Source organism: Trichoplusia ni (assembly GCF_003590095.1).
Source record: "Trichoplusia ni isolate ovarian cell line Hi5 chromosome 17 unlocalized genomic scaffold, tn1 tig00003775_group16, whole genome shotgun sequence".
NCBI lineage: Eukaryota > Metazoa > Arthropoda > Insecta > Lepidoptera > Noctuidae > Trichoplusia > Trichoplusia ni.
In genome coordinates, this window is record NW_020799767.1 from 16,847 (window position 1) to 23,091 (window position 6,245).

The 6,245-nt window shown below is 36.8% G+C and overlaps 1 long non-coding RNA gene across 1 annotated transcript; it reads right to left on the reverse strand.

Moving 5' to 3' along the window:
- Nucleotides 1–311: 311 nt before the first annotated feature.
- Nucleotides 312–5,987, reverse strand: LOC113506483. The gene is made up of 3 exons (XR_003401733.1): nucleotides 5,326–5,987; nucleotides 3,748–3,930; nucleotides 312–2,806 (listed from the first exon to the last, which is right to left on the reverse strand). It is a non-coding gene; the product is annotated as an uncharacterized LOC113506483 (long non-coding RNA).
- Nucleotides 5,988–6,245: the final 258 nt, after the last annotated feature.

Genomic DNA, 6,245 nt, shown 5'->3' on the forward strand with positions numbered 1-6,245 from the left:
GAGCATATTTCCCGCTCCGTATCGACTACCGAACAATACCCCAGCTAAAACTAATACATTTTTCAAGACGCTAGGGGGCGGTTGCGTTGTATCTTTAGAATTGCACTCGCAATGTAACGTATTACAGCAAATATACGGAAGGATATTTAAGAGATCCAATATATCTAAACGTCTCAGTTTAACGGTCGAGGCGGTGCAGATCCGCGTCGTTATCCGACCGTTGTAGACCATTACACGGCTAATAATTCCAGTTAATTTAAAGGCGACACGCAGGTATTTGTGTAAGGGGTTATGGACTTAGTAACACACAGTTAAGGTTTAAATCATTTAATAAAATAAGTGATGTAATAATTTTTTATTAAGAACACATTTTAATAGCAGTCACAGGCTGTTTTAAAAACGATTCTCTACATAAAATAACAGCTATGTTAATGAATACGGGTGTTTCTATTTGATTCACAGTGAAACAAACTTGATGGTTGCCCGAATAACAGAACAGTGTACATAGAACTATGTCACGTTACAGTGACAGATGTAAACCCGTGTCCACAGAGTACGTGTTCACAGATGACAACACCGTAACACGTTTCATAGCTCGCTTCTAACATCGTAAGGCCGTTTCTACATAACACACATCTTCACAATATACCAAGAACATCAGAAGTTTCAATATAAATTTTTAATATGAAGCCTTTCGAAAAACATTAAATAAAATAAGATAAACGTATGTACCATAAAAATATTAACATTTAACGCTATATTCAAATATCGATTTCATAATATGTATTTTTTTCTGTACTCTTCTATGTATTTGTCACGAGAAAAGAATTTTTTACAATATTTAAGTACCGACATCTATTACAACAAAGAGTAAGAAATGTTCTATAATGAATTAGTTTTACAAAAAACATTCATCATCCTTGCCGAGTCGTCTCGCCAATAAATTTATGCATATCAAAATATATACGAAATACATTTATGTATCATTCATTGGGTCGTCATTGATATCATTTATTTAAAATATAATGCGACATCTTCAATATGTATATTAAAAATTCTTACAGCTAATTCGGTAACTGAAAAAAAAATGGATGTGGTGTACGTATTGCATAGCGTAGCGTACTCGTAATATCAAAGGCACAACTCGGCTCCATTTATTTTTATTCGAGACAGAAAAATATTTACAATGCAATACAATTATTTTCACTATATTTTCTTTGAATGTTGCAACGAATATTTTCCAGGTAAAAGCAATATACCTCAGTTATGCCTTTCTTTAGGAGTCCGATACACACTGCTTGACAGTTTGTGCAAGGAGAACAAATAACATGTGTCTGTTCTCAATGTATGCCGCTTTAAATAAAGGACTAGTTGATTTTCTATTGTCAAAATATTAGTGTACATAAAAAAAAATATTAATTAAAACGAAAGTATTATCGAGTGCCAGTTGCATCACAATATAGTTATGGCACAGATAGACAAGGAGATTGTTAAAATAACGTTAGACCTACACTACATATATGAAACGTACAAAATTAACTACAAATTTACAAATTGCATCAGGTACGTACATTGTAATTAAACAAAATGTTAAAATAAGCGTGTAGCGATGGTCGGTTAGAGCGTGGAATGAAATATAAACTGTTAACACGTCTGTATACATAAATAGGTGAAGTAGGGGTCATTAGCTGTTGTTACATATACATTATCACTATAATAATTAACATAACCATTTTTATTCCTGTATTAAAAGTTAAACACAGATGTTTATTTTTTACACACAGGTAATATAAATCCCCGTTGCAGAAGTAACAAAATTAGATTTTGTTTAATATACATACAGTTTTACGCATTGTAAATAACTATTTCTCTAACCTTATCGTACCCCAGCGATTATGATAAAACATTATAAACCATATTAAGTTATTTCGGGTGGTCAGTGACTCATTCCACTCTGGGCACTCCACCCCACCTCACCTTACATCTAAATACAAAGCATTATCAATTTAGTACAAAACCATGATGGATTAACAATACATTGGCATCTAAGCAAACGAGATTACATAATAACCGAACGTACACAAATCGAATGAAACTACTAACAAATAGCACCTAGACGGGCGCACACGAGTGCACCGGACACTGTCCATATAAATATGGCTAAGAAACAACATGTTCAGGCAAGCAAAGTCGAACCGTAACCGTCTCACAGGGAACACAGAGTCAATCACTACACCCTACAGAGTCAAATCAACTAAAACAATATCATTCTTCATCTCGTTTAAACAGATCAAGAACTTTAAGTCGTTTAATATCACTCTTTAAAACATTATATTACAAGAATCGATAGACAAAGATATTTGCTCAACAAGAATACTCTCACATTGAAACACTTGGAAAGAACAACATTGGGTAGAGCGCGAGCCGCGAGTGGCGAGCTTCGCCCAGAGTTTGTAACTTATGGACGGCCGCTGGCGCTGGCGCCGACCCTTGGCCTCGTCAAGGGATGCTGATCACACAGACTTTGATCAAGCCGTGCAACACTTTCTTGCTTCGTTCCAACCTTTTAGGTTGAAAGTTATGCTATCCGTTTGAAGACAGGTCGTCTTTGAGCCACTGCGGAACGGTGCGGCCTATCCTGACCAGGAGCTTGGACAGCGCCGTGTTGTGTGGCGTGTAGTATCGCTTTAGAAACTTGGAAGATCGCTCCTCCATCGGAGGGTAAATCCGACCCTTGGATTTACCGAGACACTTAGTCCTGTCGTTACCTACTGCTTGGCAAAAAAATCCTTTTTTCGGATCGTACCTGCAATAAAGGCATAAAGTTAATATTTTGCGGCTTTAAGTTAGTCGTACAACATAATGCAACCAACATATTCACAATCCGTCTATGAGAGATTAGTAAGAACTAAAAGGGCAACGAGAAAGCTATCCATCTTTTGTGTTTTTACATCAAGTCGATGTCTGCCATTTCATCTCTCAATAATTTCATCATCCATTTTATCTGAAACGTCCTAAAGTATTTCCACGAACCGAGCGTATTTTTCTTTGTTATTGCGAACTTACGTACTAACCTTAATATATTATTCAGTGCCACTTATGGTGGGACGAAGGATTCAAAGCTACAGCGATTTAAACAAGTACCTTTTTTCAGCACGAGTTAAATAAAACAAACATAAAATACGTCGTTGAATCCAAATACTGTGGCTTAGAATTCTCATTGAAGACGAGTCTAGCTTCGGGGAACTAAATGCTATTTTCCTTAGGAAGGCTTAGAATTGCAACAAGCTGCTTTATGTAGATAGGGCATTATGCAGCGATATTAGTCCCAGCGAGTTGCTTCTGCGAAGTTGTGCGCCTAGAGTTTAAGAGGCCATTGTAGCTAAGTTATCGCCAATTGCAGGGGTTACTGGTCTCGCTGGTGACCATACAATATCACTTTACAGGATGTACTTCAAGTTTTATGTCTTCGTATCTTCTCAGGCTTGTTGTCTTAGTCCAAAACGATGTTGGGGCCGAAAACGCGGAGTCTGCTAAACCGGGACCGTATTATCTTATGGGGAGGTAAATTTTGCTCGGCCTCATTATTTCTGTACTCCGGGGTATGGAAATACACTTGTATTGAGAGACAGTAAAAAGGGGATGTCAAATTAGGAGGACAAAAGAATCTTGTTGATTATAAAAAATAAGACATTCGGTACGTAGATGACTTTGTTGGCAGAAATTCGGTACTTTAATGCGACTTACTTGAGCAACTTATTATAGTCGATATGCGGTGATATCTTGAGGAACTTTTGCAGCGTGTTCATGACAGCGGCGGGTTCGGACCTCAGCAGCGACCCGTCGATGATGTGCAGCTGGTGACTGCTGTACTCCGCCAGCCACCGCTCTAGGTAGTGACTGTACTTGCCCGGGTTTAGGCAACGATTTCTAAAGGGACACAGAATTGATCATATTATCTACTGCTACATTTTACGCAACTAGTATAAAAAATATGTACATTGATGTCCTTACAGCATAGCAGTAATTTACGAAACACTTGTAGTCATAAAATAGGTACATGTTTTTGCTCTGTGCTTAAAATCCACAAAATAAGGGCGATTATTCATTGTCATTTATCGTCGACTAAAATTCCTAACTCGATATAGACTGAAATTCAAATTTCACAAGCAATATTACTTGAACAAACAAAAACCAGCGTATTCAAAATATTAAACGTTGATAATACAGACAGTATCAATTTATTAATCCGTCTTGAGCACATTAGCTTTATAAGGAAACGCGTGAAGACTGATAATAAATTCATGGGCCCGTCAAGTACACAATAATCTTTGAGGAGCACGCACCGGAATATAACTGGTTTATTTTAATGGAAAATAGATTTTGTGGATGGAAAGTCACGTATTTTGTGGGTGAAGAAGCCTTGAGCATTGTATTTTGTAGCAGTAATTAATGTAAGAGATATGTATTCCACGAAGGAGAATAGGCCTGCTTGTAATATTTAGGTCAAGTTGGGGACACTTTTATATAACAAAAATGTTGCAAACATTTTAGACATTTTATACTTACATCTGAGAAAATACTTGGTTTTGTATATCGTTTAGAAAGCACGTTCGTTAAATTTCCATGTCCCAGCCAGCTACAAGTGCTAGCTGGCTTGTAGTGCATTACTCACACATATTAAACTAGACACCACCAACTTCGTTAGTTAATTAAAACTAAATCGTTTTCATGGCTGTTGGCCCTACGAACAGGATTACGCAAGTCAATAAGCCCCCTACGTCATTTGTGCCATAATAGCGTGAAGTTAAGGAGCCGAATGGCATAAACGAGTAGAAGGGGGATGAAATAATAGTACAGTGTACGTATTACATTCGTTATTAATGTACAAGCGCCGGGGTTCGCTCAGAAAAATTGTGATCCAATATGAGAGGGTCGAAGGCAGACGTAAAATATATGCCGTTCGGCCGAGATAAAAAAACAAAAGGAAGGATAGGATTACTTATATTAGAAAGACTGTCGTCGTACGATGCGAAGGTAAAGTTTTATTGCTGTGTAAGACAAAGAATGTGTCCGTATTTTTTGTTGTGCAAGTTAAATGTGAAATAGAATTTTCGTTTTTATGTTTTAGGTAGAAAACGAATCTTAGAGAAACGGCTGGGCATAGACCTTTTCGTACAAAAATACTGGTTTAAACGTTGATCAAAAAGCTGTTCATAGCCGGTTAGCAGCGTTGAAGATTCGAATATAGAATCCAGCTATCCAAAAACTTAAAAAAAAGATAATCAAAAAATTAAAACTATACTCGTATGATGTAATGCTTACCTCAAGTCCCTGAGGGGTTTCGGAGCGGAGTCGTTCGCCGTGATGACTGTGTGAAACGTATAGTTGTTGGCGACCGCGTCACCGTGCGACCTTATATGCTGGTACCACGAGTAAGCCCTGTATAAAAACGCACACTTCAATGTCAATAGTTCACGCACACTCACACTCTAATATATGCATTGGGATTTATAATTTTCCTAATTTATATTAAACTGTAGCTCTGGGCACATTTTAATTCGAATGATTCCATAAAATACTGTTGATGTGAAGTACGCTCAGAAACGAAACTCATTCGTTACTGTAATAATTCTTCAAATGTTTGAAGGTAACTCTCCAGGAGTATTAATTATTGTTAAATATTAAAAATAATGAAATTTGTTTTCTAATTTCCGTCAAAAAAGATTTTTGATAGAATTTCGAACTTTTGGTAGAATATCGCACGTAAAAAGTGTATTTGACTTAGCATAACTTGTATTGCAAAGATTTTGTGAGATGTATAGTACCGCAACCGGTATAAATTCAAGATGTATGCGAATTGCTTGACACCTCATAGTTGTATCGTATAGGATTTGAATAAGCAGTCCACGGGCTCAAGTTTCCAGTGCAACCTCTTTAAGTTATACGTTTTACTGTATTGCCGTTTGTATATGGATTAGAGGAAATATGTTTTTAACTTTTATACACAGAAAATATGAGAAAACAAAAAATAGATACATATTCGATCTTTTTTTAGATATTCGATAAGAACGAATACAGGTCAATCTGTCATCATATTCGTGTCTCAAAATGATTTATTTATCAAGTGTAGTTTCCATCATCCCAACCTTACAGTGTTTTACAAAGAGCGACTGCCTGTCTGTCCTTCTCAACCCAGCCACCTGGGTAAACAAATACACCTACGATACGACTGGTTGTCAGAC